This window comes from Saccopteryx bilineata, chromosome 2, assembly GCF_036850765.1.
Source record: "Saccopteryx bilineata isolate mSacBil1 chromosome 2, mSacBil1_pri_phased_curated, whole genome shotgun sequence".
Lineage (NCBI taxonomy): Eukaryota > Metazoa > Chordata > Mammalia > Chiroptera > Emballonuridae > Saccopteryx > Saccopteryx bilineata.
The window spans coordinates 148,516,502-148,538,379 of record NC_089491.1 but is presented as its reverse complement, the minus strand read 5'-3'; the positions used below and the strand labels follow the sequence as shown (position 1 = coordinate 148,538,379).

Sequence of the window (21,878 nt, the reverse complement as noted above, 5' to 3'; positions counted from 1 at the left end):
GAACAAAAAATCATCAGATTTATATGGAACTATAAAGAAACCAGAATAGCCAAAGCAATCCTAAAGAAAAAGAATGCAGCTGGGAGCATTACAATATCTGACTTCAAACTATATTATAGAGCCACGACAATCAAAACAGCATGGTATTGGCAGAAAAATAGACACTCAGACCAATGGAACAAAACAGAAAGTCCAGAAATAAAACCACATATATATGGTCAAATAATTTTTGATAAAGGGGTCAACAAAACATAATAGAGAAAAGAAAGCCTCTTCAACAAATGGTGCTGGGAAAACTGGAAAGCTACATGCAAAAGAATAAAACTCGACCACAGTTTGTCCCCCTTGTACTAAAATTAATTCAAAATGGATCAAAGACCTAAATATTAGACCTGAAACAATAAAGTACATAGAAAAAGACATAGGTTCTAAACTCATAGACCTTGGTTTTAAAGAGCATTTAATGAATTTGACTCCAAAGGCAAGGGAAGTGAAGGCAAAAATAAATGAATGGGGACTACATCAGTCTAAGAAGTTTTTGCTCAGCAAGAGAAACTGACAACAAAATAAACGGACAGCCAACTAAATGGGAAATGATATTTTCAAACAACAGCTCAGATAAGGGCCTAATATCCAAAATATACAAAGAACTCATAAAACTCAACAACAAACAAACAAACAATCCAATAAAAAAATGGGAAGAGGACATGAACAGACACTTCACCCAGGAATAAATACAAATGGCCAACAGATATATGAAAAGATGCTCATCTTCATTAGTTATTAGAGAAATGCAAATCAAACTACAATGAGAAACCATCTCACACCTGTTAGATTAGCTATTATCAACAAGACAGGTAATAGCAAATGTTGGAGAGGCTGTGGAGAAAAAGGAACCCTCATACACTGTTGGTGGGAATGCAAAGTAGTACAACCATTATGGAAGAAAGTATGGTGGTTCCTCAAAAAACTGAAAATAGAACTACCTTATGACCCAGCAATCCCTCTACTGGGTATATACCCCAAAAACTCAGAAACATTGATACGTAAAGACACATGCAGCCCCATGTTCATTGCAGCATTTTTCACAGTGGCCAAGACATGGAAACAACCAAAAGCCCTTCAATAGATGACTGGATAAAGAAGATGTGGCACATATACACTATGGAATACTACTCAGCCATAAGAAATGATGACATCAGATCATTTACAACAAAATGGTGGGATCTTGATAACATTATACAAAGTGAAATAAGTAAATCAGAAAAAAAACAAGAATTGCATTATTCCATACGTAGGTGGGACATAAAAACGAGACTAAGAGACATGGACAAGGGTGTGGTGGTTATGAGAGGGGGGTGAGGGGAAGGGGGAGGGGGAGGGGCACAAAGAAAACTAGATAGAAGGTGACGGAGGACAATCTGACTTTGGGTGATGGGTATGCAACATAATTGAATGACAAGATAACCTGGACATGTTTTCTTTGAACATATGTACCCTGATTTATTTATGTCAGCCCATTAAAATTAATAAGAATTAAAAAATATTTGAAAAGGGAAACTATTTGATAAAATTGTCAAAAAAAAAAAAAAGCTGCCCAATGAACAGCGAACTGGACTATGGCATGAATTAGAAATATAATTTGTGTTACACTACTAAAATTTTAATGTTGTTTGCTACAGTGTTAGCCTAATACCTAAAATGTGTAAAATGTGGTTTATCAGGAGGAAGGTAGTCACAGACAGAAAAGCAGGAATGTGTTACGCTATGGAAAAGACATTTGCAAAAATCTGTTGCCAGCAATAATTTGGTAGGCAAGCCATGTCCTTATTGAATTGTAGCCTTAGGAAAGGAGTTAGAAAACTATGTTAGTAGTCTAGCCTAACTAGTGGTGTCTGCTTTTGGCAGGGTTTTATGGGGACGAAATAAGCTTAGGAAAGAGTTGGCCATTTTGCAAGCAGAAATGAGAGAGAATAGAGAGTTTAAAAATGTGAACCATTAAAAGGTTGAAAATGTCTGTGGCTTCTAGATCCCAAATATTAAGTGATTTGATTGAAAAGGCTTTGATTAACAAAAAAACTTCTGTTGAATAAAGTGGTTAGGCATCATTAAGTTAAGAAAAAACAAATGGGGGAATTAGATAAGAAAAATCAAGCTGACTTGAGAGCCATGTCTGGAAAACATCTTTGGGTGTAGTTATAAGATCATGCTACTTACTCCAAGCAAATAAATCTGAAGCTGTTCATGAGGAAATTGCATGGTGCATAAAACCATGAGGCTGTTCTAAGGAAGCTTGTAATTAAAGAGCATTAAAATGATCTTTGAAAATGCAGGGAGCTGTCAAAGTGCTCCAGCCCCACTTCAGATGTGCCAAGGAGAATATGAGCTATGGAAGAACCTCCCAAAGGGTGAAGTCAGAAGGCCATGGAGAATAATGTGCTAGTTAGTGTTCCTTACAGAAAGCGACTCAGAGAAGAATCAAAGAACTTCCGGTGCTCTTTGGTTAAGAAGCCTTCCCAATATTTGTTCAGCTGTGCTGCGCACCAGCACAGCTAGTAATTCCAGGTCCTGAGTGGGAATGGCACAGAATTAAGAAAATGGGCTTAAAGAGAAAAAAGTATGGGCTTGGGAGGACTCTTTGCAACACAAAAGATAGTTTGCAAAAGGCCAAGAGCCCCGGGTTTGCTTTATTATATAGCCATATGCAAATAAGGAAGTCTGGATACAAAGTCACACATCACCAAGGCAACCCAAGAATTCTCCCAAGTGCAGAAATCACCCAACATCAGAACAAACAAAGGGTGAGAGTAAGGGGATGTAAATTGCTTCTAGCAACTTAAGTAAGCAAGTGAAGTGGGGTGATGGAATGAGTGCAGATACTCAGCTTCATAACCAATATGGAGGTGTGGGGGGGGAGAACTTAGCCTTTGGCAACTTAACCAAGCACGTGAGGTGGGGGGTTGAGCATACTGTCAGCTTACTGCCAGTTCCCCACACCTTTGTTCCCCAAAAATCTAAACTGCAAGGACCCTGTCATCTTGCAGTTCCTAACACATCTGGATAACCCCTGATCAGTATCTACTGAGTCTCCTCCTTTTACCCTTTCCAAATAGAACTATTTGTTATGGTGGATGTCAGGGACATATTCTAAGTCCGTAAGTCACAGGACTATGAACAACTATATCTGACATACTGTAGAGGGCATGTATTACTTAATACCCTGGACTTTGAACTGCACATTGGAAGTGAGTATAATCTCCATGTGGAAAAAAAGGAGAAAATTAAATTTTGGTTGCCAGAAAGAGTAGGCTACAGTATAAATGGTAATGTGCGCCAATATCCATGTTCCCAAGAGGCTGGGAAAGGTAGAGAAATAGATTGTCTCATAGGTCCTCCAAAATAACCATAGCCCCAACAACACGTTGATTTTAACCCAGTAAGCCTCCCTTTGGATTTCTAACCTCCGAAATTGTAAGATAAGAAATTTGTATTGACGCTAAGTTTGTGGTATTTTGTTATAACAACAACACGAAACTAATACAATATGTATTGATATTACCAGACTGAGACCACATTCAAACATTCCCAACTGACAGGAAAGCAATGTCCAGAAAAATTAGAAAATTTAAACCATAATACTTATCATAGTACAATTTCTTCACACACACACGCGCGCGCGCACACACGCACACACACACACACACACAATGAGGCTGCAACCTAAGTGTCCTAGTAGCTCATTTGTTAGCCAGGTAAAGAAAGCCAGGTACTGTTAATGAGTTAAGTTGCTTTTGATTGCAGCAGTTGAAGAAATGCATCAAGAGAAAATAAATTCAAAATTATTACTCTTTTGATGAGCACAGTTGTTAAAATAGTTAAAAATATTGCAAGCAACATCAGTAGTTGACAAAAATATCAATAAAAATACAGGCAAATAGGCCCTGGCCGGTTGGCTCAGTGGTAGAGCATCAGCCTGGCATGCGGGAGTCCCGGGTTTGATTGCCGACCAGGGCACACAGGAGAAGCGCCCATCTGCTTCTCCACCCCTCCGCCTCTCCTTCCTCTCTGTCTCTCTCTTCTCCTCCCGCAGCCAAGGCTCCATTGGAGCAAAGTTTGCCTGGGCGCTGAGGATGGCTCTGTGGCCTCTGCCTCAGGCGCTAGAATGGCTCTGATTGCAGCAGAGCGATGCCCCAGATGGGCAGAGCATCGCCCCCTGGTGGGCATGCCGGGTGGATCCTGGTCGGGCTCATGTGGGAGTCTGTCTGACTGCCTCCCCATTTCCAACTTAAGAAAAATATAAAAAAAAAAATACAGGCAAATATTTTGAGTGGTCTGTTTTCATTCTTGATGAGGAAATGTTACCTACCGTATTTAGTTGTTAATTTGGTGCCATGTTTACAGTTACTGAATTATCTGAGGGGAACAACTACAGGTGAATACATTTTTAGATAAATTGAAAAAACATTAATTCAGTACAAACCAAAATGGAATCTGCTAAGACGCATTACAACCCATGATGGTAAAAATATATGTGGAGCAGAAAAAGGTTGAGTTGGATAAATTAACAAAGCTACTGAAAAAATAAGATAAGCCTATTGTTATTGTATTATTGAAGAGCAAACACTTGGCAGAAAATATTTGAATCTATCATGCTATTAAAACATAAGTGTCAACAGTGTACTTCATTTGATCTCATGGATATATCTATCCATCATTAGTTCCATGAATTTGTGTCAGGAATAGAAACTGAATATCCTGACTTGGCCTCCTACACAACAGTCTGATCATGCAGGCGTCCCCAAACTACGGCCCGCGGGCCGCATGCGGCCCCCTGAAACCATTTATTCGGCCCCCGCTGCACTTCTGGAAGGGGCATCTCTTTCATTGGTGGTCAGTGAGAGGAGCACTGTATGTGGTGGCCCTCCAACGGTCTGAGGGACAGTGAACTGGCTCCCTGTGTAAAAAGTTTGGGGACCCCTGGAACTTAGCAGTGTTAATGTTTTATTGTCAAAATTGACTTTTTCTTTTGTGAGCAAGGAAAACAGTGCTGAGCCACTATTGTAACACACAAAATGATTTTGGAAATCAGTTTTTCCAACTGATAATGTTCAGTGAATTCAACCTAAAGTTTTGAGGCAAAATAGCACTTGTAATGTGGAACACATACTGTATAATATTTTTATAACAACTAGTTTTTGAGTCATAAGTAATGTAAACTGCTTTATATGTTTCCTGTGCTATAAATTTTAAACAAAAACCAAAATTTCCATTCCAACACACATTTTTAGTGATATGTTTTCCCAGCTTATACACTTCATAAGGGCAGACATTTATTATTGTTATTATTATTATTATTTGTATTTTTCTGAAGTTGGAAACGAGGAGGCAGTCAGACAGACTCCCGCATGCTCCCGACCAGGATCCACCCAGCATGCCCACCGGGGGGCGATGCTCTGCCCATCTGGGGCGTCGCTCTGTTGCAACCAGAGCCATTCTAGCGCCTGAGGCAGAGGCCACAGAGCCATCCTCAGCGCCCGGGGCCAACTTTGCTCCAATGGAGCCTTGGCTGCAGGAGGAGAAAAGAGAAACAGAGAGGAAGGAGAGGGGGAGGGGTGGAGAAGCAGATGGGCGCTTCTCCTGTGTGCCCTGGCCCGGGAATCGAACCTGGGACTTCTGTACGCCAGGCCGACGCTCTACCACTGAGCCAACCAGCCAGGGCCTATTATTATTTTTTTAATGCTACAATCACAACACCTAAAATAGTATGTGACAATCAATTATCATATAATGCATTTGATGAATAGTCAGGGAAAATTTGTTGAATAATGAATTGGTCTAATACAGTCTAAGGGAGTTACTTCTTCTTATCAAGGTAAAGCTTTCAGAGCCTGATCTTGCCTCAGAGCTAGAATGGACCAATGTAGTACAGAATTTTGTCTACCAACCTACATCTCTGAATAACCATGATTCTTGTGCCTATGATTTGCCAACTCATGGGTCCTTTTGTGACCCTCTGTGTGCCTCAGATGTTGCTTTGAGCTAATATTTGTTCATTGCCAATCCTAAGTTGTGTCACCAAAAACACCTCTGCTCCCTTCCATCAGAAGGCCAAGCTTTGTCCCTCACTGTTTTAATTTTCTAAGGCCCTTACAATTAACTGAACGCTGAGGTAGAAGCTTTGTCTTAGTGATAAGAGCAAAATCTAAGTTATCAAAATCAGGACTGACATTTACAGTCAAGTTATCATCGGGTGACTTAAAATTGAGAGCCCCAGCCCTGGCCAGTTGGCTCAGTGGTAGAGTGTCAGCCTGGTGTGCAGGAGTCCTGGGTTCGATTCCCAGCCAGGGCACACAGGATAAGCGCCCATCTGCTTCTCCACCCCTCCCCCTCTCTTTCCTCTCTGTCTCTCTCTTCCCCTCCTGCAGCCAAGGCTCCATTGGAGCAGGGTTTGCCTGGGCGCTGAGGATGACTCTATGGCCTCTGCCTCAGGCACTAGAATGGCTCTGATTGCGGCAGAGCAACGCCCCAAGATGGGCAGAGCATCGCCCCCTGGTGGGCATGCCGGGTGGATCCTGGTCTGGTGCATGCGGGAGTCTGTCTGACTACTTCCCAGTTTCCAACTTCGGAAAAATTAAAAAAAAAAATTGTGAGCCCCAGAGCACTGGGTTAGTATGTACAGCTCTCCTTCCCAAGGTCAAGACGGGCTCCAGAAATACTGGTAGGGCTGGTGACTGGTGACAGACATCAAGGTGTAAGAGCGATGAGAAGTCAGAAATACAAATTGAGATAAGATCTGCAAATGGGAATATTATTTTATTTGTATCAGTCCCACTTGCTGATCCTTCTCATCAAATATGGATTTCCAAGGTCTGAGCAGAGGGGAGCTCTGGGACAAGAAATTCCAAAATATATTCTGTCTAACCCTATGACCTTTATCTTTTTTCTAGAGCTCCCTCACTTCTATTTTCAAGGCCAGTATTCACCCTCTAAACTGTGACCCAATTAAAAAAAAAAGTCATTAACCTTCAGCATAGCTGAGCTACATTGGCATTTTGAAAAAATTCACAGATTCTAAGATAGATAAAATTAAACAAGTAAAATATAAACCACATGAAAATTATTTCCCTAAGGATAAACTCCCTTCTAGCCACCACAAAGGCTTGCTACATTTTCATCTGTCTCTAGCACGGCTTCCATCTCTCTTTGATTCTTTCGTATTTCCATGATACAGATGCCATCTCTGTCCTCATTTTGCTGGTAAATATCCCAATCTTCTCTCTCAGGCAGACATATCTTCCATTGTAGTGTATTTTGAAGTTGCCCCCACCACAACTCAGTATTTCTCAGTCACAAAATCTTAATCACAGCCCACCTCAGAAAAAAAGACTAAATTTTGTTTTGATGATTCAGTTTCCAATCACTGCTAGAACTTTGTACAAAACCCACTGGTTTGCCATGGCAAACTTTTGTTAAAATCCTCTTCTGCACCAAGCCCTGTGCGACATTCTAAGCGTACAAAGAGGAGTTGGCACAGGCTTCCCTGTCAAAAATTTGGTACCACAGGTGAGTCGACAAACAACCAGTGAAACACTAGGCATGCTATGACTTCAGTTGGGAACTATATTATCAAAGTAATTGCTGAATTTGGCAGGCACTGAGTAAAATAAAGGCTGAGGTCCTTCTCATAGAACAGAGCATTGGATATAGCAAATAGCTACTGAAGACAGTTGAGAGTAATTTCAGTGGGACATGGCTACACTGTCTGTGGGATAGAACTTTTTTTTTTTTTGGACATATAGCAATTAATTTATTGGATGCAGAAGTGAAATTGTTATGAATAGATGAACAAATAGCATTGCACAAGTCTTTTGGAGGTTAGCAGACTGGTCTGTGGCAAAATTTTGTGACATAATGCAGCTGGGTAAATAACATGTTGTCTGAACTTCCCTAGGTCTTCAAAGTTAGCAGTAGTGTCAAAATAAGTGGCATATTTTCTCACTCTTAATTCTTCTCTAAAATTCCATAGATTACTTGATCTCCTTTATCAGATGTTAGAAGTTCTAATCATTAACACTCCTTATTTTTGTAATGGTGTTCAGGACAGTGTATAATGTATTTTTCAAAACATTTTTAAAATGGATCCATTGAAATAAATTAATAATCTCATTTTAATTGATTCATTTATAAGAATACATTTACTTGACAAAAGGAAAATAAAATGAAAAGGAAGTCTTAGGTAAATGAAGAAACAGGAAAATTATGAAACCAGAGTCTGAGTAAAATTATACATTTAAATTTGTCAAAGCATTGCAGTTATTTTTTATAAATTTTTATTAATTTTAATGGGGTGACATCAATAAATCAGGGTACATATGTTCAAAGAAAACATGTCCAGCTTATTTTGTAAATCAATTATGTTGCATACTCATCACCCAAAGTCAGATTGTCCTCCGTCATCTTCTATCTAGTCTTCTTTGTGCCCCTCCCCCTCCCCCTTCCACTCTCCCTCCCTCTCCTCCCCACCCCCCCAGAACCACCACACTCTTGTCCATGTCTCTTAGTCTCCTTTTTATGTCCCACCTACGTATGGAATAATGCAGATCTTGGTTTTTTCTGATTTACTTATTGCATTCTGTATAATGTTATCAAGATCCCACCATTTTGTTGTAAATGATCTAATGTCATCATTTCTTATGGCTGAGTAGTATTCCATAGTGTATATGTGTCACATCTTCTTTATTCAGTCATCTATTGAAGGGCTTTTTGGTTGTTTCCATGTCTTGGCCACTGTGAACAATGCTGCAATAAACATGAGGCTACATGTGTCTTTACGTATCAATGTTTCTGAGTTTTGGGGGTATATACCCAGTAGAGGGATTGCTGGGTCATAAGGTAGTTCTATTTTCAGTTTTTTGAGGAACCACCATACTTTCTTCCATAATGGTTGTACTACTTTACATTCCCACCAACAGTGTATGAGGGTTCCTTTTTCTCCACAGCCTCTCCAACATTTGCTATTACCTGTCTTGTTAATAATAGCTAATCTAACAGGTGTGAGGTGGTATCTCATTGTAGTTTTGATTTGCATTTCTCTAATAACTAATGAAGATGAGCATCTTTTCATATATCTGTTGGCCATTTTTATTTCTTCCTGGGAGTAGTGTCTAGAACTTTTTTCTATATCAGATTCTCATCAATTCTGAAAGTGCTTCTTTAGTTTTTTTTTTAAAGGATGAATTATAGTTCCATATTTTTAGCTTTCATCTTTTTAAACTTTAATTTTTGGGGTTTTTTTTAAACTACATATAAAATATTCTTCTGAAAAGGGATAACTAACATATAGTCATAATTTTGCCAGTTTTATACTCAGTAATACTTTTATATTTAAGATCAATAATCCAGAGTCAAAGTGATTTGAGATCCTTTGTGTTTAAGTTTTACAAATCTCTTTGATTTCAGAAGAGTCCCTACAAATACTGTATTTTTTGCTCCATAAGATGCACCTGACCATAAAACACACTGAGGGTTTTAAGGAGGAAAATAAGAAAAAAAATATTCTGAACCAAATGGTGTGTTAAAATATTTAATAAAATGCCATATTTTTCACTTCATAAGCTGCATGGGCATTTTCCCCTCCACTTTTGGGTGGGGGGGGAAGTGTGTCTTATAGAGAGAAAAATATAGTAAGCATGTAAATTACTCAAAAGTTAAATTTTAAGTTCTATTGATGTTATTCTTCCTAAATCTCAAAAGAACCAGAATGCACAACACAGTCCATTCTATTTACCTTTTGTTAAATATTTTCTACACTGTTTAATATTTTTCTTATTTCTACAATAGACATAAATGGTTTCATCTTAAAAACTTATTTAAAAAGAATTCTGATTAAACATCTTAACTTGGAAACTATATGTTTCCTCCTGATTTTTCCAACCATAGAACCATTTCACTCGTATATGACAAGACGGGTGAGGGGTTTTGTTACAACACTGTGAAATCATACACTTGCTCAAGTATTCTTCAGACTTTCACATTTGCTGTCAACACTGACCTAGTGTCACTGAAAGAAGATTCCTGGGAACTATCAGCTCCTGTTCCTTCATGTCGCTGACGCTGAGAACCCACATAACTCAGGACCGCACATTTTGTTAGTTTATGGCAAAATTGGAATAAAACCCAGAATTTTAGATTTCTATTTGAGGATACTTTTATTATAATACAGCTGCTTCCTTAAGTAGCTATAAAGTAATAAAAATCACTTTTGAAATAAAAGTTGTAATGTCAGTAAAAGACTTTTTATTATACCCCAGATATTTAAATATATCTATGATAAATAATGATAGAAAAATCCCCTAAATTTTAAAATTTAGGAAATTTAAGAAAATTTCACTTAAAGTCAGTGTTTGACTTTAGTGATAAGCACAGTAGCATGTAGTCTAAAATATTTACATTATTGTAAATATCTTTAATCAATGAGTATATATTAAACATTTCTACTTGCAGATTATTGTCTTAGTTCCCAAGGAAAATTGTTGGGGAGGTTGAAGAGGATTAAAGAGAAGTAAAGTACATGGTCTTTATATTTAAATAAAACTTTCAATATAAAATGAAGGGAAAAGCCATGAACAAATAAAAACAACTTTCTTATTGATATTTTTTTCTTTAAATTTTATATGCTAGGATACAGTGAGAGAGGAAATCGTTTTTAGCATCTCTCTTTAATCCCAAATCTTATTCCTCTGTGTTAAAAATAGTTCCAGAACCTGATCACCTCTTGCCATTTCTACTGTCATAGAAAGAATGTGACTGCCTTTCTGGATGGTTGAGGGCTTACAGTTTTTAAGCCTTACTCCTCCCTCTTTTTCATCTGCCCCACATCTGGGAAAGTTACTTTATAGAAAGCCTGGGTGTCCCCTCCTTTGGCATCAGTGAGAGATTCAAAGCATGTGTAAGAACTCTCAATCCAGCCCACTCCCTCATCACCATACAATGCCAAGCCATTTTTGGACCATGTTGGCAAGTCTATCCTGTTTCAAAAGGCCTCATTGTATGGGTAAGTTGTTCTCTCTCTTGGTATGTGCATGTATTCAACAGTCTCAACCTCTGACACAAAATTTGGAGGGGGGTGCATCTCATTTCTATGGGGTGGCCACAACATATTATCACACTCGTTTAAGGTGCCATTAACACTTGCTTGGATTCTTTCAACAAGCTTCTTAATTTTTGGTCCCTCAACTTCAGTTCTTGCCCCATTTTTGTCTCTTTCCCATAAGGCGACCTGGATGTTAACTTAAAAATGTAAGTCATTCGGCCCTGGCCGGTTGGCTCAGCGGTAGAGCGTCGGCCTAGCGTGCGGAGGACCCGGGTTCGATTCCCGGCCAGGGCACACAGGAGAAGCGCCCATTTGCTTCTCCACCCCTCCGCCACGCTTTCCTCTCTGTCTCTCTCTTCCCCTCCCACAGCCGAGGCTCCATTGGAGCAGAGATGGCCCGGGTGCTGGGGATGGCTCTGTGGCCTCTGCCTCAGGCGCTAGAGTGGCTCTGGTCGCGGCATGGCGACGCCCAGGATGGGCAGAGCGTCGCCCCCTGGTGGGCAGAGCGTCGCCCCATGGTGGGCGTGCCGGGTGGATCCCGGTCGGGCGCATGCGGGAGTCTGTCGGACTGTCTCTCCCTGTTTCCAGCTTCAGAAAAATGAAAAAAAAAAAAAAATGTAAGTCATTCATGTCACTCCTCTATTCAAATTTCTTCAATGGATTCACTCAAATAAGAGTCTTATTTACCACAGACAATAAGACCATTTGTGATCTTCCTTCCACTACTTTTATGACATCACCTCTTGCCATTCTCCTTTATCATTTCAGTCTGGCTCGTCACGGCATCCATGTTTCTTTGATGTGCTAAGCATGCTGACCTTGTTAGCATTTACTGTGCCCTCTGCTGAACTTCTGGTCTTTTGCTATTCCTCCAACTATCCTGACTCATTCCCTCATTTTCTTCATATCTCTGCTCAAATATCTCCTTATCACTGGGGCCTTCTCTGATCACCTATGACATGTAAAAGGAGTAATTTCATCACTCTCTAACATGCCTAATCTCTACTATCCTGCTTTATTCTTTCTTTATAGCATTGACCACTCCCAACATATAAATATATCATAATATTAATTATTGCCCATTTTCAACTAAAAGTTAAGCAATCTGAGGGCAGGGACTTCAGTTTGTTCATTGTTATATTCCCAGTACTTATCAGTGCCTGACTCGCCCCACCCCACACACACATACACACTGACATACACAAACAGTCACAACTCATGGTTTTGAAAATACCTTGCTTGGGTTACTAAGCTAATTATTGAATCCCACCTTCTCTATGGACACACATATATAAAATGAACAACACTGACAGTCTTTTCTGGTTCTTATTCCAAATTTCTATTCTCCCTGGGCAAGTAGATAAGAAGTAATATGCAGAATTAAAAAGTTACACTAAAAAGAAATTAGTTTTGTGCCCCAGTCTTATTCCAGACATACATTTTGCTATCAAAGAATGCCCATTGGACTGCCATTTCCACAGAGAACAGAAGGCTGTGTCTTAAACTGAGACCATGGGCTTGGTTTATATTCGGGAGATGAGAAAGGGGAATTCTGGAGTCAGCAGAGACTACTTTACACCAGGCACTGTGGTAATTAAATAGAATAATTATTCTGCCAGCCATTTTTTTTAACTCCCTATGTTTTCTTTAGAATTCTGCCATGCAGTTTTCCCATGGAGGGGCCTGTTAGATGCTATTTCGGAAGCTACAGCTTGTCTCAAATGCATCCTTTCTCGTCTGTTGCTTTCACTCAGTGTGGGGGAAATGGCTGCATTAGTCTTGCTCACAGGTTTACCGGCTGCAGGCTATTTGTGCAGGTAGTGCAGGAGCACATGAGCACTATTAAAGGATATAAATGCTTTCCCTCAGGGGGCAAGGAGGGAGAGCTCTCCCCGCCACTGAGAGGCGCAGTGGGTTTGTCCTGATCCCTTGCCCTCCATTGCGAAAGCAGGTTTTTCCTTTCCCTTTGTACTTCCTTTTTTCCTTTTTCTCTCTTCTTTAGGCTTTCTTGTCTCGGTGAGCCTCTAATAAATTGTAATGACCCACCATCCTCTGTCTCTACTGTTCCTTTACCATCTGCCTGGATTCAATGTGAATCTGCATGGCCACGACCACTGGCCTTACATTGAGCATGGCAGTCCTTGGGAGGCATCCCCTCCAAAGAGATGTGCACTTCCAGAGGCTCCGTAGAGATGCAGAATCAGATTCCTCTTCCAAGTAAGACAGTGTTTGTAGAAAGCTGCATGAAGAGGGGTTCCCACAGGAACTTCGACGTTTGTTTTAGTTGGATCTTTAACATACTTCTTCTGTTAAATGATAATTGGAAAACTAGATCTCAAACTATACTTAAGTGCAAGGATCAAGGCTGTGTGATGCCCTAATAGGACCCAAGGAGATACGATACTATTGCATTTAACCTTGTGGCCATTCCGAAACTGGAAGTAAAATAAATACTGGGGTTTCTGCACCTTGCATTTGAATTGATGACTTTGAATCCACTATTTCATATTTTATCTTTGTCTTTGTTTACATCTCTCTTTGTGACATGTAACATCCTATGTTGTGTATATTTTTACTCCTACCATTCTTATCACATTTATCACACTATTCCTTGTATTTCAGTTACTTTTATAGGTTGGTCTTCCCCAGAGTATAAATTGCTGGAAGGCAGGAAGGATTTATCGTGTAATCTCCTTCACCTTGGGTCATACTATTGCAAGAATCAAAGGATGGCAAAACACCCAGACAACTTGATGAAGGAAGTAGGATTTATTTAGCCAGCAGAGCAGCAAAAGAGGCAAGCCGAACACGGGCTCCCCGAAGTTAGATTTCTTACATCTTATATACCTTTTACAGAGCACAGGTTTTCATGCAAGGGTCTCCTTTGTCTAGAGGAATAATCACTCACATGACTAGGATGGGAAAGTGAGTTTAGGTGAGGTCAGAGACTAAGTGTTGGAATTTGTAAATTAAAGTTTTAAAAACTTTTAAGAAAGGAGAGAGGAAAAGGCTTACAGATAAGCTCTATCTTCCTTTCTCTGTGTAGCAAGTTGCCCCATGCACCTTTTCAGGGAACTATGGTAGCAGTTAATCCTCTGCAGGCTCCCTTCTGCTGCATTCTTCCTGCTTCTTCCTCCCCCGTGGAGGAGGCATAGAAGGGTCTGACTTCTCCTTCCATAATACCCTTTACCAGAATTCAGAGAGTCTGGTTGCTCCTGAGTGTAAATCTGTACCTAGGATTTCTCAGCCTGCACCCCAGGTTTTTATCTAGTGTAAAATAGTCTTAAAAATACCAATGCAATAAAAAATTTTAACCACTTCTCAGATGTCAAAATAACTCAAATCAGGGGCAAAGAAGATCAGAGACCTCCAGCAATAAGATATCACATTCTTGACCCTGAGTTTATCAGCATTTGGCATTGGTGGTGTCTAGCCAAGCTCACTAATAAGAGAGGCAGTGGTCTGTTCTCATCACATTATCAGATTCACATAGATTAAGAATCATTATATATTCCTGATAGATTTATATTTTGTCCTTATAGAATGTCTCCCTTTATCTCTAATAATGCTCCTTTTCTTGTAGCCTTGCTTTATCTGACAGTCATCCCATCACTATTGTTTGAGGGTGTATGGCCAGTAGCCACGACTACTATCACAGCCGCCTGGTCCATGCAGGTTCACATTTGATTCTGACAGACATTAATGAAACAACAGAGCCAAGAACTGGTGGGCCATTAGCTTTAATCCTAGCTCGCACCCAGTGGGCAAGAAATATACACAGTGGGAAAACACTTCCCTTTCCATTCAGGGCTCCCAAAGCCACTGACTTATCTGAGTTTCCTAGAATCAAAGGTTTCTAGCTCACCAGCCTTATTCACTTCTGTTCTCCATCTCTTTCTCTCTGCACAAACTCTGCATAAACTGGCTTCTCCTTCAGCACTCCGCCATCTTGGCTGCTTCTCCTCTCCCCCACGTGGCCTTTCTCTGCACTCCTCCAGAATGGGCTCCTCTGCCCATTTTATAGTGTAGAAATCAAAACCTTTAATCCAATATACAAACAAGGAAGTCTCTAATACAAAGCCACTTAGGGTGGGAAAGGTTTAGTCTTAAAACTAAGCCTTAGGCCCTAACTGGTTGGCTCAGTGGTAGAGCATTGCCCTGGCGTGCAGGAGTCCTGGGTTTGATTCCCAGCCAGGGCACACAGGAGAAGCGCCCATCTGCTTCTCCACCCCTCCCCCTCTCCTTCCTCTCTGTCTCTCTCTTCCCCTCCCGCAGCCGAGGCTCCATTGGAGCAAAGTTTGCCCGGGCGCTGAGGATGGCTCTGTGGCCTCTGCCTCAGGCGCTAGAATGGCTCTGATTGTGGCAGAGCGACGCCCCAAGATGGGCAGAGCATAGCCCCTTGGTGGGTGTGCCAGGTGGATCCCAGTCGGGCGCATGCAAGAGTCTGTTTGACTGCCTCCCCGTTTCTGGCTTCGGAAAAAATACCAAACCCCCCCCCAAAAAAACAAAACAAAACAAACAAAAAAAACTAAGCCTTAGGCTATAACGACCCTGCCTGCTCACAGCCTGTCCCCCACACCCAATGCCAACTATAAGCGAGCAAACATATATACATCATATTTGCAAACTTATTTGACCAACAGAGGGTTTGTTAGGTAGCTCTCTTTCCTACCTTTGATTTTCAATCTTATGTTTAATGCATGTTCCTAGAAAGCAGCATATTCTTGCTTTTTCCTTTTACATCTAGTGAGAAAACTTGATGTTTTGCAGTATAATAAAAATGATTATTTTCCCCCACTTCCCTAGCAATGATATAAACTGAAAAATTTAAAACTGTTTCCCTTCCCCTCCCATATTTTGTGTTATTCTCTTTTCTATTGTCTTCTGGCTTCTCTTACTTCTCTGCTGTTTTAAGACAGGCAAACTATGGCTCTGGCTGTCTAAATGCTTTTCTCTTGTCTGTTTATAAGCAGATTTAGTATGATTTACCTATATGTGGTTAACTATTTCTTGTGACTAGGATTTATAACAATTCTTAAGTGGCTTGATGTTTTTCATCAGTTTTTAAAAATTCTTGTCTCTCATCTATTCAGATGTTAAGTTTACTCTATTGTCTCACTCCTTCCCTATAGAAACTGGTTCTTTAGCCAGTTTAGTGCCTTTAACCTAAATTCCATTTCGAGTGATTTTAATATTGCTGCTTTTGCTTTCTTTGTGTTTGCACTTGACTGATATTTTTTTAAAATCCACTTCTCCCTTATTTTATAAAATATATTCATATGACTTTATTTTGTGGAAGTTACTTAGACTACTTAAAAGTCCTTTTGTTTTGTTTTAAACACGATCTGACGGTTCCTATCTTTAAAACTTTCATTTACATGTCATGCTATAACTAATATACCTGATTTGATTTCTTTCTTTAAAGTTATTGTTATTTTATCTCACAATTTGCTTTTTTTCCTTCTTTAAAATTATTGCTGTTTTATATAATGTGCAAGTCACTTCATCTTTCTCTCTTTGTTTTTTTGGATGTTCCATTGAACTTTCCAGTGATGTGAGATCGTCACTGGCCTTCCCCTTGTGACCCATAGACAGACCTTAACCATATTCACTAGCTGCTGTCCTAACGGGCTCAACACCGTTAACCAAGCGCTTGCCTAGACCGCAGGAGAGGAAGGCCCTTGCACAGTTTCGCCAGGATCTCAGCAGAACTCAAGGCCTCCCTTACACCCCCTGCCAGTAGGACCCAGTGGCTGCTTGACTCTGGAGAGCTAAACAGCATGAAGTTGCTCAGGAGAGGAAGGAGGCTACATTTCAGGGAGCCACGTTACCAGAATCCCACCTCAAGGTATTTAATTTAATCCTCCTACAAAACATTTTCAAAGAATATGTTTATTTTCCCAGGTCTACATTAGGAGACACAACCTGTGTAACAGCACACAAGGGTGCACACCTGTCTTTGGAGCTGAGCTGAAGCACTGCTCATACTGTTCTCTCAGGATGCACTCCCCGTGCAATTTAAAGTCTACTCATCTGTCTGGAAAGGTCTCTGCTCTGTAAACACAGTAGACTATTAGAAGTCCTTTCTGTGCAATCTCTCCATATGACCTAGGTCTACTTCCACAAAACAGTTGTAAAGGATTGCCATCCCAAGACATCCTATGGTTCCTCAGGACAGATGACAATACTAGCTATTGTAACAAAAACAACTACAACAATGTTGGTCACCAGTGATTGGTTGTGCACTTTGTAACACCATGCCAAGTAAATAAAATGTCATTAATCTTCACAACTTTACAGAGGAGTGTAATTATCCTCTTACTACAGGTGAAGAAAGTCGGGCTTTAGGGAGCTTAAATAATTCACCTGAATTCATTCAGTTTTTCAATGGAGCACCTGAGTATAGACTATCTTGGTTGGCTTGTCCTTCTAGGGCTTTCTCAGAGCCTCTTTAGGGCAGGGGAGGATTAAAAGGGTGTATTTCCAGCCCCACCCATGTTCCCACAGGAGAGAGGCAGCCCAGACAGCCCCTGTCATGAGGGTGGGGAGTGGGTGAGAACTGGAATCAGAGATGGCATTGACCACTTGCTCTGTGGGGGCCTAGTTCTGTTCTTCCAACACTTCCTGTATCTCAAGGCTGTGTCACGGGTGTGGCATGCCAAAACTCTTTTCTTACTTGCCGTGTTTCCATTTTTCTTCTTCTTTCTGTTTCCTTGCTCCTATTCTGAGCTCTATTCTAAATTGAAACTTCTAAAGTATTACATGACGCCAACAAAGCCAGAGCTACAGGAGACTTTAGAGATAAGATAAAGATAACTCCTCTTGATCACACAGAAGCTGGGGTGGTCGATGAGGCCTAGAGGGAGTGTGTGTGTCTTACTGGAGGAGAAGTCCCTGACACTTGGCTCTGTTTCTTCCCCACAATGTGATGCCTCTTTAACAGTAGGTGAGATAACTCACATGGTTAAAGGCATACTTTCTCTCTCAAGGGTACTTAAAATTGTGGAAGATGTAATGCCTGACAAACAGGAGGCTGAGACGGTGCCGAAGGGGCTACCCTCTGCCTGGAGGAAAGAAGACTGATGTTCTGGCATTTCTCCAGAGAGAGTAAAAATTAAGGCTGGAGCAATTACATGTGGTGTTTGCATACCCACTAATGGCTGTTGCTGGACATCAATTGATATAATTATGTTTTCATCTTCAACCATTCACTTATGCTTTGAAATGTGAATGTATTAAGAACTAAATAGAATATTTCCCGGAGACATTTCCTGGCATGTGAGTGGTTTTTTTCTTTTTTCTTTTTCTTTTTTTTATGACAGAGACAGACAGAGAGACAGAGAGATAGGGACAGACAGACAAGAAATGAGAGAGATGAGAAACCTCAATTCTTCATTGCAGCTCCTTAGTCTCCTTAGTTGTTCATTGATTGCTTTTCCATATGTGCCTTGACTAGGGGGCGATAGCAGAGCGAGTCACCCTTTGCTCAAGCCAGTGACTTTGGGTTCAAGTCAGTGACCTTGGACTTCAAGCCAGCAACCTTTGGGCTCAAGCCAGCAACCGTGGGGTCATGTCTATGATCCCGCGCTCAAGCCAGCAATCCCACACTCAAGCTGATGAGCCCACGCTCAGGATGGATGAGTCTGTGCTCAAACTGGTGACTTCGGGGTTTTGAACATGGGCCCTCCATGTCCCAGTCCGACACTCTTTCCACTGCACCACTGCCTGGTTAGGCCATGTGAGTGTGTGTGTTTTTTTTTGTTTTGGGTTTTTTTGTATTTTTCTGAAGCTGGAAACGGGGAGAGACAGACAGACTCCCGCATGCACCCGACCGGGATCCACCCAGCACGCCCACCAGGGGGCGATGCTCTGCCCACCAGGGGGCGATGCTCTGCCCCTCCAGGGTGTCGCTCTGTCGCAACCAGAGCCACTCTAGCGCCTGGGGCAGAGGCCAAGGAGCCATCCCCAGCGCCCGGGCCATCTTTGCTCCAATGGAGCCTCGCTGCGGGAGGGGAAGAGAGAGACAGAGAGGAAGGGGGAGGGGTGGAGAAGCAGATGGGCACCTCTCCTCTGTGCCCTGGCCGGGAATCGAACCCGGGACTTCTGCACTCCAGGCCGACGCTCTACCACTGAGCCAACCGGCCAGGGCCATGAGTGTGTTTTTAAATAGACTTATGTTTAAGCCTCAAAGTCATCGGAGCTGACATGAAGACAAAACTACTGCTCTGAAATCAACCTGAGAGAAATCAGGGTAGGTGTTCAGAAACATCTATTGTTCCTGGTCTACGTTTCTTCCTTTCTTTTTTCTTTATTTCTTCATTCAGCAGAAGCATCATCTGTGGCCAGCAAGTGTTTTATCTCCAGGCATATGGATATGCCTGAGGCAGGACAGTTTTTCAGTAGAATGGAGGCACCATACACCATCTCAGTTTTGGGTACCCAGTCAATGGAAAGAATGATCAGTTAGGATTTTCAGTTGCAAAGAACAGAAATCATCGTTAGCTAACTTGAGTAAAAAAGTTATTGGAAAGGTTTGGGGAGCTCACAGAATCCTTGGGAAGAATGGAGGTCAGTCCACTTAGAGTGTCTGCAGCCACCATGACTGACAGCATCACTAGACTCATAGACTTCTTTCTGGAAATGTGATATCCATTATCCCTGTTTTTTTGCCCAATCCTCTCAAGAGTCAAAGTCTAACGTGAAAACATTTGATTGTTCAAGTCATATGCTAGTTGATGGAGTGTGAGAAGAGCTGGTATCTGACCCCTCTATTTCTCCAGTGGGAAACCCTGTACTTATTTAAAATCAGAAGGGTATTCAAATATTAGATAGTCAAAGAATCAAATATCAGATAATCAAAGAATTGTGAATAGTCAGCAATTTCCCAGTTCATTGAAAAAGTTATTCTGGCCTAATTTCACATTATCCTGATGAATCCATCAGGCTTTCTACATTTATGGATTTACTGGATGTATGGTGACATTTTAATTCATCTATGCGTCCTGGCCAGAGGCCTTAATATGGGAAATACATATATTTGGTCCAGTCTCAACAGCTAAAGTACTTTATCCTCAAAATAACTCTGTGCCTAAATGGCCTTAAAATCTAGAGGAAAACAAGAGTTTGTGTTCCCGATATTAAACATTATGTTGGCTATATATTATAGCACTGTTCAATAAATGTTAGTTGAGTGAATACTTATAAGAGGTACTTTTTATTTGACATTTAGCTGTGTGCCAGGCAGTGTGAAAAGCAGTTCATATGAATTATCTAATTTAATCACCATTATTATTATTATCCTTACTCTACAAATGAGGTAACAGGTATAATGAGGTTAGGTAGCTTGTTCAGTGTCCAGTGTAGAGATAATAAGTGGTGGCATCACCAGAACCCTGGTCTATATAAAGTGAGCTAGGAAATGGGAGACTTCCTCAAACATGTGCTCTACTCTATGCTCCCAGTAAATGCTGAAAATCTTCAAACTTTTATTGTTATCATTAATATAAATATATCCTAGAATAGAAACAGGGCAAAAAGTAGAAATTGTGCCAATTCTTCTCTAGCTAGCTCTATTTTCTTAAACAGTCTACCTAGACCTTTAGTTTTTTTCCTCTAAGTGAGGAAGGGAGAGTTTTGAGGGGGAAAATATTATCACCTATAAGAGGGACAGATAAGCACTTTGGGACATGGTCAGAATTTGTGATTTTCAGAAGCAGGAGGAAACAGGTCAAATGTTCTACTTATATTTCATTTATAAAGATAGAATTTCTACAGACATAAGCCAATTTCTAGACAGAAACTAAACAGAAAAAAAAAGCCACAAATCCAGAGAGCTTTAAAAAAAAGAAAGAAAAGGAAGTTGACAGTTGCTAATTGGTTAATTAGTGCTTAACTAAAATGACTCCAAATTTGAGCACTCCCAGATGAACAGTCGGAAAAGTAAGCAGGAGACACATTGAATGTACTTGAAGTGGAATGCACGTGCTGTTAGTTGGATGAGCAGCTGGCCTATGTTTTCTCGCCCGCCCTGGGTGAGGTAGTGCTTTCCTGAAGTAGCATGTGAAAATGCATATAACAAAGGGAACACTCAGTAAATATTAGTTCACTTCCCTCCTCCACCCACCTTCATTCCTCATCTGTAAGGAGAGAGGCTGGGGTGAACCCCTGTTATCAGCGAGAGAATGCACGTGTGCATTCATTCATCAACAGAATTTCCGGGGGTTGAAGGGGCAGTCTGCTGTATGTCAATCACCACCATGCTAGACGCTGAGAAAAAAAATAACACATCCACATGGTCTCTGTTCTCATGAAACTTATAGTTGTGCACAGAAAAAGAGTTTAAATCCACGATTACTTAACCTTCATGATACGTGCTGTGAAGACAAAGGAGACAACCACCGAGAATCTAAAGAGTGGAAAGGAAGGATGCCCACAACTAGAAGCAGTCTCCCTTTTCTTCTCCCTTCCTCCTACCTCAGGCAGGGATCCCACGCCTGACATAACTGGGCAAGAGGTGAAGAACTGGGTATAATACTGGCCATGCTCTCATAATACGATTGTACCTGGCCTCCAGCTCAGACTCGGACCGAAGCTCCCAGGAAAGCTTGTGCCGGTGCTCCCAGGGAGCTCACACGTGGTCAGCCACTTTAAATTGCTTCATTCCCTGAGGAAGCTCTTGGCAACATTCTCTGAGCCAGCAGCTCAGGTATTTTTAAAATAGGCCAGCAAAGGATGTCTGAAATAGCAGATGCTCTTGTTTAAATGTCAGTGAGATGATGGGGTTGCA

At 41.0% G+C, this 21,878-nt stretch overlaps 1 non-coding gene across 1 annotated transcript; it reads right to left on the bottom strand.

Moving 5' to 3' along the window:
• Window positions 1-19,165: 19,165 nt before the first annotated feature.
• TRNAS-GGA (transfer RNA serine (anticodon GGA)) lies at window positions 19,166-19,241 on the bottom strand. Its single transcript has one exon. It is a non-coding gene; the product is annotated as a tRNA-Ser (tRNA).
• Window positions 19,242-21,878: the final 2,637 nt, after the last annotated feature.